The following is a 12,271-nucleotide window of genomic DNA, read 5'->3' as shown; positions in this document are numbered from 1 at the left end:
CAGGTCTTCTGACTTACAATCCAGCATTCTTTCTGCTCCCCCTTCTGGGGGAACTTGACCAAAAAACACTTGCTCGTTTGTCTTTACATCTAGTCCATTCCCATTTGTGGTCTTTTCAGAGCCTGACTCATAGGACTGTTGTGAGGAAAGTATAAACAAACATGAAAGTTTCATAGGAATGGGGACTATTTTTATTTGTGAATGGAGCTGCTGGTTTACATAATATGCTAATAATGTTTGGTTCAGAAGCTGTACTGAATTTGATTGGCAAAACTATATTCAAGCACTGTAGGACTCTTTAGACAAGCTGTTACAAGGATAGATGGCTTTTTCCAGGTCACAAAAGGACAGGGGTCTGATGAGGGCTCTGGAGTGTTGGTGACTGCAAGAGTCAAAGGTACCAGTGAGATCACAGTCGATGAATAATGAATGCATTATTGATAAGAGAAATCATTAAAAAAGATGATAAATGCCACAGTCTGGGAAGCATTAGGCCACTGAATAAATGATTTCAAATTCTTTCCTCCAGGATGTATCTCTTTCTGGAATTATTCTTTTAGAAACACACATGGTCATTTCAGTCTTCTGCTCAAAAAATCTTCAGTGGCTCCCTATTACTTTCCAAGGAAAATTCAAACTTCTTTGCTAGGCATTCATGGCCCTCTAGAATCTACCCATCTTTCCAGTGATCTCCTGCTCCAGTTCTTCATGAATTCTTCATGCATTAGCCCTGTGGCATCAAATTCAAATAGAAATTAAGGCCACTGAACTGTACATAGGGATCCCTGTGGGCCACATTTTGACTTAGAAAACCACATTTTTATCTGTTTCTTTATTATTAATTTTGTTTAATATTTCCCAATTATATTTTAAGCTGATTGAGGCCAACCTTAGGAGTGTTATGAGCTACATGCACCCCATGGGTTGCATGTTTGACTTCTCTGATTTATCTGGACTTAAACATGGAGTGACTCAAATGTCCAATTAGCTTTCTAGCTTCTGTGTTACTGTTCAGAGTATTCACTATGTTCCTTGTGCCCTCCCCTCTCCATACAGACTTATTCAATTTCTACCCATTCTTTACAGATCAACTCAAAGATCGTCTCTATGAAGCCTTCCCTAATCCCTTCAGTTAATAACCACTTCTCAGACTTCACGTGCCATTTTGTTTTAATCTATTGTAATGTACTTGTTGAAATGCAACACGGCATAGTGACTAGAGAGCAGGCCTTGGAGTCAGGAAGTCCTAGGAGCAAGTCTTGTCTCTTTTATGTTCTGGTTATGAGATGCTGAGTGAGTACTTTGACTCCTTGGTACACCAGGCAAATCTTTAGACACTAAGTTGGGGATCATCAATGGTAGGAAAATCTCACTGGAAGCTCCCTATATGGGTGAAATCCCAGTACCACTTAAAAACACACAAAAAAGGCATTGATCATGCAATGATACACACTTTTCTGTGTTTGTGCCCTTATCCTTCTTCTAGACATTAAGCCCAATTGAGGCAGGAACCCCATTTTTTTCCTGAACTTTGTACTTCAGATATCAGTTTAGCATTCTGTACACAGTTGACACTAAGTAATTGTTTATGAATGAATTAGTGAATGCACGTTTAAGGTATTGCCTAGCCTACAGAGGTATGAAAAGCAGCTATTGTTTGTTAGTTCATCCTCTGGCTAGTTAGGGGTCGGGAGCATAAGGATGTGGGAGTGAGGAAGAGGAAAGCAACTTGGGAAACATATGATCTGGGCTCAAAAGCCAAGTCTGTAGATGCTAAGAAATAAGCTTACTTATAGGAGCAGACCACACAGGGCTGCCTGGTAGGATGGTAATAGGAAAAGTGGTCAGAATAAACACCCTTGTTTATACTTGGGCTAAGTATGGAGGAAATATTGTGCTTTGGTTTTTTTTCCCCTCTCCTCCAAGTGATTAGCACCTAAATCCCCATTCCCAGCTGGAGAAGAGTGGGGACCAGGCAAATGAATATTAGTGGTTCTCTTGATATGATGTTATAACAAACTATCAATCAGACTCCCCCCCCAACTCCATGTAGCACTTTGTTTTGAATCTCCCTAATGCACTTATCATGCAATATTGCATATTATAAATTCAATTCAATTGAATTCAACAAACATTTTAAATCCCTATGGTGGCAAGGCATTTTTTTTAACAGCTGCCAATGCAAAAATGTAAGCCTCTGCTCTCAGTGAACTTACAGTGCAGGGTGATAAAGCATACATACACAAATAAATGAAATAAAAGGAAGCTTGAGGAGGGAGAGAACGCTAACTGGGGGTTGGGGTGAGGTGGAATCAGGAAAAGCTTTCCAGAAGACATGGTATGGGGGCTGAACCTGGAAGGAAGAGAATAGCTCAGACAGGCAGTACATTCCAGGGATGGGGGCCTTGGGGGAATGCAAAGAAGTAGCAAATAGAATGGGAGGCCTAGGGAGCTCTTTGTAGTCCAATTTTGCTAAACTGTAACGTGCACCAGCGGGGAAGAATATGATGTGTCTAAAAAAAAAAAAGGTTAGAGCCAGATTGTAGAGGGCCCTAAATGCCAGGCTGAATGGTCTGTACTTTGATTGATAGGTAATAGGGAGCCACTGAGAGCTTTTGAGTAGGGATGTGGCATGGTCAGACTTAGGAATGGAAAGAATGGAAGCAGAGAGATCAATTATAAGGTTATAATAATAGTTCAGAACTAGAGTGGTGATTATGTTTTATTCCCTTACTAGACTATAAGAGCCAGGTACTTTGGTATCTTATTGTATTTTATTATCTCCTCCAATGATGAGTGGAATGAAAATAGCAGGCACTTAAAAACTATTTGTTTGAATGAATAGATCATTCATTGAATGTTTATTGATCACATACTATGTGAACGTTACTGTGCTGGGCCCTGGGATGGTAAACACAAGAGTATGACATAGTCTCCTGCCCTCAAAAGTTTATCCACCAGTCAGAGGGCCATACAATAATTAGAAAACAGTTAAATTATAAACAGGATGGAATAAGCTCTGAGGGAGCGAAAATAAAATCTAAGTGTAGACATAGGTGAGATCAGTATGGACTAAAGGCCTTCGTGGTAAAGTGGGCTTTGAAAGGTGGATAAAATCTGCATAAGAGGAGAGAAGAGAGGATTTTGTGGGAAATTGGAACAGAGAACCAGGCATAAACAACAAAATGGGAGTATCAGAGGCCTTTCTAATGAAGGGTCTTCTAATTGGAACACAAGGTTCTCCTTTGGAAAATAGTGAGAAATGAGGTTGGCTAAGTGGGATGGGCCAGATGACTAAGGATCCTTAGTTGACCCTTAAAAGTGAAAGAAATCTTTTAAATCTTGATCTCTTCCATGTTGGTTGTTGAGTCTATTTGGAAACTTGATTAATGGATTTTCATTATGTAGAGTAGAAATAGCACTGAATTTGAAGTCAGAAGATAGGGATTCAAATGCCACCTTTGTTAGTTATTAATGACGTGATGTTGGTTAAATTATATCCCTTCTCTGGATCTCAACTGTCTCTTCTGTAAAATGCAATAGTTTGACAGAATGATCTGTAAGCCCTCTTATAACTCAAAATCCTATGATGATGTTCAGATGCCCCATAGGCACTTCCTTCTCTCTGTACCTCAGTTTCCCTTCTGTCTTGTCTGAATGTGAGGGCATACAACAATTATAAAAGACCAGTTGGTAGAAGCTGAATTTTCTATTTTACTAACCCAACAAGGAATAAGATTGCTTTGTTTACAGACCTTTAGAAATAATTATCACCTCCTCCTAGCCTGGGAAAATGGCTTGCTACTTTGATGGAGTTCATTTTTTTTTAAGCAATAAAGAGAGAGCCTCTTGTTGTTTTGACTTGATGTTTTATTATTAGACAGCTCAGTTCAGCTTTTCAGAGTGTTCTCACTGACCCTTTAAGTGTGGTTGGTGCTATCATAAATTCAGATGAGATTAGTTTGAATTTGGATTTTCTTCACTGCTTGCTGCCTGACTCTCTCCTCTGCTGTCCCTACAGTATCATTAGCACCTTCTTGCTTCAGGTGCTGACTTGAGGCTGGAACAAGCAACCCAGCCCATGGCAATTTTGTGCCTATTGACACTTGTGGCGGTGAATTCATCTCTGTTGACCTGTCACTGCCAGCTTCTTAATTCCATTTCTGCTTTTGTGGTACCAAACTTGGGTCTGGGAAAAACTTTTGAGATCATCGAGCCTGCTTATCCCAGAGCAGGGGCTCTGATTTCATCTGTATGGCATTCCTGCACCATTGCAGAGCCTCTGTGACTTAGTAGAAAGTCTTTTGAGTGTTTCTGGGACTGAAAAATTCATTGCCTTGTGGCCAATGTGGTGATAAGGCTTGAGAAATTAATTAGGTTAGTCTTCACAGGATGGAGTTCATCACCTGGACTGTACACAAAGCCTTCCCAGGTTGGTGGGACCAGGTATAGCCTTTGAGAACCCAGGGTCACCTCTACACCAGGGTGAGACATGAGAAGAGCACTATAATGGATGTCATTTCTTCTAACTCCCTAGTTTTACAGAAGAAGAAACTGAGACCCATAGAAATGTAGTGACTTGGTCAAGATTAAACAACCAGCAAGGGGTAGAACCCAGACTACAGCTCACATCTTCTTACTCTAGCCAAGTGCTCTTTCCACTGAATCAAACTGAGGGAAAACCTGACCTAAATGAACTTACTAATGTATCTTTTAGCTCTGATCCATTTCAGTTTCTTAATATGGACCACTTGTACTTTTGACCTCCTGGGTGACTGGGAAGAAATGCTTTGTATGCCTTAAAGCACTATAAAAATGTGAGTTATTATTTGTGATGGAGTTACTTGGAGTCATACCACACTGGAAAATCTTCCTAAAAGCATTGCATTTGTTAATTGGCAAAATAATATTCAAGTACTGTGGGACCCTTCAAAATGTAGTCCATGAGACCAATCTATTTCAAGGTTCAGAGGAAGTGGCTATTCAATATACTCACCTGAAAGGTTGAATGATTTAATGGAGATAATAGAGAAAACAAACATAGGTCTTCAAGTTCTGTCAGATGCATAGCCACCCCCTGGATCTCATGATGCTCAAAGGGCTTAACCCCTTGGGAAGTTTCATTCAAAGACCAGGGTTGAAATGGCCCATCTTTTATTTGTTGCTCAGTCCTCTTAGTCTCAAAAGAGGTGAAAATACTGATAAAATACTGGACCATTAGCTGGTCCAGATGACTTCTTGTAGTGGTGATTGGACATCTCCAAGGAGCCCCCAATCTCGAGTTGCATGCTCTCAAGGTAGGTCATATTAAGTCTGTATCCAGTATGTGTTATAGTCTCTAGACTAATAGAAAAGGATGAGTTTCTTTTCCTTTTTTTTTTTTCTGAATAGATAGATGGGTTCATAAATTGTTAAGTTATCCTAGTACTCTGAAATAGGATATACAAAAAATGATACTACAGAGTATGGAAACTTACTACATGCAGGAATCGATATCTTTTCATTATGTACTTAAGTAGTGAGGGAAACTGAGGAATATAGAAAGTAATTATAAGTCAGAAGATATGGAAACCATTTGCTGCTGCAAGATCGGAAGCAGGAGAAATAAATGTCATTCTTTATTGCAGTAAAAAGATTCACAGGTCAGTTGTTGACTAAGCATAGGTACCCAAGTGTGTATTTTATCCCCCCCCCCAAACCTCTCAGTAAAACACCTAATCTTTATTATATGCTATATTGAAAACTAGAAGCATTCCGTGTTTTTGTTAGAAAGATGTCTTCGTTATGCATTCATAATGGCATATATGTGCTTTGTGGGCTCAGCGTTCTGACACGGAGAGAGGACAATGGAATAACAATGAGGAAACCTAAACTTTCATCTTGATTCTTCCCCTAATGAGTTGTGTGCTTCAAGGAGCTCATTTCAAAAGCAGAAAGGTGATCAGTCTCTCTAGCTCATTCCCCAACATTTAGCAGCAAATGCTCTTTAAATATAAGGTTTTGTGGTAACCATTATCACTAAATATGGTAACCATTGACGCTAAAGAGGGAAGGCAGAGGCCAGTGTATAACATACATGCAGTCTAAGTTTATTGAAGGATATTAAAAGTTTATTGACATCTGGTTGGATCCCAAGATGATAGAGAAGAGTGCTGAAACACAAGTGCCTCTGACGTTCTTCCTGAGGCCTTCCATGAGTCTTCGTGTATATATACCAATAGTGAATTCCCCTATCTGTGGAGGGCAGTAAGTAATTTACTTTTTGAAGCTGACTTACTTTTTTATATATAGAAAAAAGCCTTGCTTCTGGTATAGTTTATCAATAAAGTCCTGCTCTTGATCAGGCCTCAAAGGGTTTGGGGTATATTGATTAGCAATGAGAGACAACTGTGCTCATGGATAGGCTTTTTCAACTCATGATTGGTCTTTTGGACAGATTGGCCTTGGCACATCCAACAGCCTTAGTATTTTGGCTATGTCAGAATGAATGGTCTCTCTTTGAGGGCAGGAACAGTGTCATCTTTGTCGTTGCATCCCTAGAACCTAGCAAGGTGCCTGGTACGTAGTAGACTCTTAATAAATTCTTCACTGGTTGATTGAAGAAGCTACTGTTATCTTAGAGCTGGAGATGAAGAGATAAGGCAAGACCTGTTTAGTATGACTTCTAAAAAAAACTATAAAGGGGGAAATGATGAACTTCTAAAAGCTATGAGGGCACAAGAAGTTACCATATACTTTAAAGAACACTATTAGCTGCCTAGGCAGAAAAATTTTCACATAATGCAGTTGTTTCACCTACAGAGGAAAGAAAATTCCCCAAATGAGAACTGTACTGGCATTCTCTGTATACAATAAGCAATAAATAGATCCAGTCCCATGCAGGAGCTTAACCCATCACTTAGCCTCATTTGTACAGGCAGAACTTCATGCATTAGTAACATCTTGAGCAGTGAAGTGGACTGCAGTCCAAGGCACAACGGAAGAAAAAGGCCACTGGTAAGAGTAGCCTGGGGCAAATCGCTTTCCGTTTCCTTATTTGTTAAATGAAAGTAGTATTCCTGATTCCTTATTCCTCACAGAATTGTTGTGAAGATCAGATGAGGAAGGGAGAGTTAGAGGGACTGGCCAAATGATGACACTGGTCTAGGTAACTCCCAGATGAGGATGTTCCTCCTAATTCAGATGAGCACCTTCTTTGCAAGTTATAGTCTTAGAAAGTTGCCTAGAGTTCTAAGAGAATAAGTGACTTGAACATAGTCACACAGCCAGTTTATGACAGAGCTGGGACTTGAACTCAGGTCTTCTTGGCTTCGAGGCCAGCTTCCTACCCACTAAACCACTATGTGTCTCCAATTGAGGTTGCACCTGTTGCAAACTTTTTGAACAGCATCGAGTGCTATATCAGTGTGAGGTGGTAATGTTCCAGACATGCTATGTGCCAGGCATTGTGGTAATTTCTGGGGATATAAAGAAAGGCAAAAACACGATCCCTGTTCTCAAGGAGCTCACGCTCTAATGAAGGAGAAAACATGCAAATATCTGTGTGTTTGTGTATGTGTGTGTGTGTGTGTGTGTAAATATAGATATAATATATACACACACACATATGTATGTGGTATGTTCAATTCTTCAGTTGTGTCTCTTTGTGACCCCATTTGGGGTTTTCTTGGCAAAGATCCTGGAGTGGCTTACCATTTCCTTCTCCAGCCCATTTTACAGATGAGGAAACTGAGGCAAACAGGGTTAAGTAACTTGCCCAGGATCACACAGCTAATAACTGTCTGATGCCAGATTTGAACTCAGGAAGACAAGTGTTCCTGACCCCAGGCCTGGCACTCTATGTACTGTGTCATCTAGCTGCCTTATATTGTATAGATGGAAAGTAATCTTAGAGGGAAGGCATTAGCAGTGGGGAGGTGGGGCAAAGACAGGGAAAGGCTCTTATAAAAGGTGGGATTTGAGTTGAGACTTTTAGGAAGCCAGGAGGCAGAAGTGAAGAAGGAGAACATTCCAGGAATGAGGTACATACAGACATACAGTGGAAGAACACTGAGTCAGGAGATGGAGGGTCATGTGTGAAGGACCAGTAGGCCAGTGTAGTTGGACCACAGAGAACATAAAGGGGAGTAAAGTGTAAGAAAATGGGAGTTAAGTTGTAAAGGTAATTAGAAGCCACTGGAGTTTGTAGAGTGGGATGAAGGGGCAACATGGTTAGATCTGTACTTTGGGAAGGTTGCCATGATGGCTGGGTGTAGGATGGACTGCAGTGAGGAGAGTTTTGAGGTAAGGAGGACCCTTAGAAGGCTACGCAACAGTCCAGAGATGAGGTGGTGAGGTCCTACGCCAAGCTGGTGGCTGTGCGAGGAGAGAGAATTAGGAGAGATGCTACAAAGGTAGGAATGAGAAGACTTGTGAGGAGATTGGAAGTGTGGGGGAGTCAAGAATGACACCAAGGTTGTGAGTCTGGGAGAATGGTGGTAGCTTCTACACCAATGAGTTAGTTGGGAAGAGGGGAGAGTTTGGAGGGTAAAGATGCTTAGTTCAGTTTTGAACGTGTTAAATTAAAGTAAAAGACATCCAATCAGAGACTTCCAAGAGGCAGCTGGTGTAAGATGTAAGATGTAAGATGTAAGATGAGAGCTCAGGGCTAGGGCTAAATCATCTGCATGGTGCTATAATTGGATGACGAGATCACCAAGTGAACCAGGAGAAGAGAAGAGAGCCTAGGACTGAGCCACAGGGAATACCTGTAGTTAGTGAGCACAATCTGGAGAAATAAATGAGTAAATGAGACCCAGGAGGTATCTGACAAGTGGGGGGAGAACCCAGAGAGAACTGTATCACGAAACCTTAGAAAGGAGAGAGTATCCAAGAGATGCTAATTAATATTGTCCAAAGCTGAGGCTGACCTTCTTGAAGGAAGGGATCATTTCCCCTTTTCTTTGTATCCCCAGGACTTAGCACAGTGCCCATCACAGAGTAAACATCTAATAAATGCCCTTTGATTAATTGCTTGAGCAGAATCAATGAAAACTTGGTGGTTGCTTCAAATTTGTTCCTCCAAAGAAATTGTTTTCTTGCTCTTGCCAAAGTGACTCTAACACCAGTAATACAGGTTCACAAAACAGGTAGGTAATGGACAGATTATTATCTCCATTTTATAAATGAGAAAATTGATTATTAGAGAAATAGTATGATTTATCCAAGTCCCACAACTCATAAGTTTATTACAGGGATTTGAATATAGGTCTCTATTCCAAAGCCACGTTTACTACCACACCATACTGCCTCTCATATTTGTATTTCTGTATGGAACTATGATTTCATCAGTGTAAGGAACTCCTAGTGTGGAAACTTCCTCCATTCATTATGTAGATAGGCAATTTGCCTGTAAGTTAAGTGACTTAACTAGTCACACAGCTAGTATGTGTAAAAGGAAGATTTGAACCCAGAACCCAACAGATTCTTCCAGAGTCTTAACCCAGTTTCTCACACTGTCTCTCATAACTATGAATTTGTTTCCTCATGTTTCTAAAACTTCTTTTAAGATCTTTCCCATTAGTCTGTAGTCCTCATACAGATGGAAAGCACAAAATGAAAAGTCCATGTGGTTTTCTTTGGTCCCGGGAGGAAGATTATCTATACTCAGTCCTTGCTAATGGCCAGTTGCAACTAGATACTTTGGCTGCCTTCCAGCCCACTTTACAATAGTCCCCTTAGCTACTCTGGTCTCCAGTCTTTAAAAGGGCTTTGTTGCAGATTAAAACAACATGGTTTGTTGGGTTTGGGGTTGCCTTGCCCTTCTTTCTTTTCTCTTCTTTCATTCCCACTGCGGTGTGGTTTTCGCCTCTGCCATGGCAGCGACCCAGAGGCTAAGCTGGTTCAAGAAGAGGGCATGCATTCCATTAATCCTGACCACAGATTTCTATAGGAGGAGTCTTTGAAGGGCTCAGGATAGTCCCAGCTCTAGAATAACAATGGCCCTTGTTATTAAGGATTAGCTTTCTTTCTGTTTTCCTTCTCTTCCACTCTGGAACTCAGAAACACCTGATGAACCAAGTTCCATGTATTGGAAGGGCTTCCCTGAGCTTTGTTTGATGGAGAGCTACACTCGTGATGAAGCCCCAGAAATCAAGTAATAGTTTTTCAAAATATAATAATAGCCAGCACTTATATGGTGCTTTAAGGTTTGCAAAGCACTTCATATTTGTTATCTTGTTTGATCCTCAGAACAGCCCCATGTGATATGTGCTATTACTGTCCCCATTTTACAGATGTGCAAACTGATGTTGACAGGAGGCTGAGTTAAAGGATTTGCCCAGGGTCACACAGCTAATAAGTGTCTGAGGTAAGACTTGAACTCAGTTTTTCCTGACTCCAAGTCTAATCACTGTGCCGCCTCAATGTTTCATATGTGCCAAAATACTCAAAACGGTGCTTTTGTGGTCTGTCATTCACAAACTTTGTAGCCTTGGTTAAGTTAGCTTGATCTCTTTCAATCTCAACTTCCTCATCTGTCAAAAAGTACTCCTACATCTCATTGTGGTTGTGAGGAAAAGGATTTGTCAACCTAACTATGGAAATGCAAACTCCTGCTATAATTCAGAGAGAGAAAATGAGAATTCCTCTTTCTCTCTTTACCATGAACTATGTGGCTACCCGAGGAGAGAACAGCAGGAGAGAGGGGTTCCCAGGGCCACACTTTTCCCTTCAGCCTCATCATTCAGCTGAAACTCCTCTCTCCAAAGTCACCAATGATCTCTCTTTGTTGCCAAATCTAATGGTCTTTTCTTACTCTTGTCATTCTTGATCAGTTGGCAGCCTTTGACAATGTTGATCACTCTCTTCTCTTTTATACTGTCTTCTCTTTAGGTTTTTATGATATTGTTTTCTCTTGGTTCATTTCAATTCAATCCAGTAAACATTTATTAAGTGCCTACTATGTGCCAACCACTGGTTCTTCTCCTAGATCTGATGACTCCTCAATCTCCTTTAATGGATCTCCATGCCATGCCTACTGACTATGGGTTTCCTTCAGTGTTTCTGTCCTCAGTATTTCTTCTCTTTCTATCTTGCCTGGTGATATCATCAACTCCTATGGATTCAATTATTATCTCTATGTGGATGGTTCCCAGATCAATTTATCTAGCCTTAACCCCATTCTTGACCTCACGTTTCTACCTATCTTGAGTCAGATCTTAATCTCAACATGTCCACAATTGAATACATCATTTTTTCCCCTCAAAACATCTCCTTCCCCCAACTAATCTCAGCATCCATGGTCTCAGTGTCATTGTTGACTTCTTACTTGGAATTACCTCCCCCCAACTCCCACCATGTCTAATTTATCAACAAGTCCTGTTGATTCTACTTTGCAATGTCTTTTGTGTAATCCACCTTTTCTCCTCTGACACAGATGCCTGAGTGCAGACCCTCATCACCTTATACCTGTATGAAGGCAATAGCCTCAATATCCTCTCTGCCTCAAGTCTCTCCCGACTCTGGACCATACTCCACTAAGCTGCCAAGCTGATCTTCCTAAAGTTCAGGTCTAATCACTTCACCCCTCTACTCAGTAAACTTCTGTGACTTCCTATTACCTCCAGGATCAAATCTAAAGCCTTTTCTTTAGCTTTTAAACCTCTTCACAACCTGCCTCTTCCTGCCTTTCCAGGATTCTTATACTTCACTTCTTACTATGTCTAAGACCCAGGGATCCTGGCCTTCTTGCACATCTCACCTTGTCTCCAGATTCCATGCCTTTTCACTGGCTGTCTCCCTTGTAATGCTCACTCTCTTCTTATCTTTGCCTCCTGGCTTCCCTTAAATCTCAGTTCAATTCCCACCTTCTCTAAGAGGCCTTTCCCTAATCTCTCAATTCTAAGGGAATTCTCTAGGAAATCATAGCCTTCCCTTGGAGAATATCTTCCATCTACACCAGGGGTGGAGAACCTAATTTGGACGGTTCTTGACCCTGGTTTTGTGTTTCTAAACCTGGTGCTCTTTTCCTTACCTTGCCTTACCTCTTAGCTCTGTTTTATTTGTTTTTTTGGACTGGTACCTGAAAACTCCCTTTCTGGAGGCAAATTTGCAAATATTCTGCTGTGGTTAGTCTGAGAGAGCTGCCTGGGGCACTGAGGCCGCAGGGATTTGCTGGTGCTCACCCAGCTGGGAGTGGAACATCTTGAACCCTAGCCTTTTTGACTCCAAGCTCCACCCTTTATCCACTATGCCAGTCTGTCTCTCAATTTATTATAGGTCAAATAGGTTT

This window comes from Phascolarctos cinereus, unplaced genomic scaffold (genome assembly GCF_003287225.1).
Source record: "Phascolarctos cinereus isolate Bilbo 61053 unplaced genomic scaffold, phaCin_HiC Scaffold_4;HRSCAF=312, whole genome shotgun sequence".
In the NCBI taxonomy this organism is placed as follows: Eukaryota; Metazoa; Chordata; class Mammalia; order Diprotodontia; family Phascolarctidae; genus Phascolarctos; species Phascolarctos cinereus.
Note: the sequence above shows the minus strand (reverse complement) of the source record.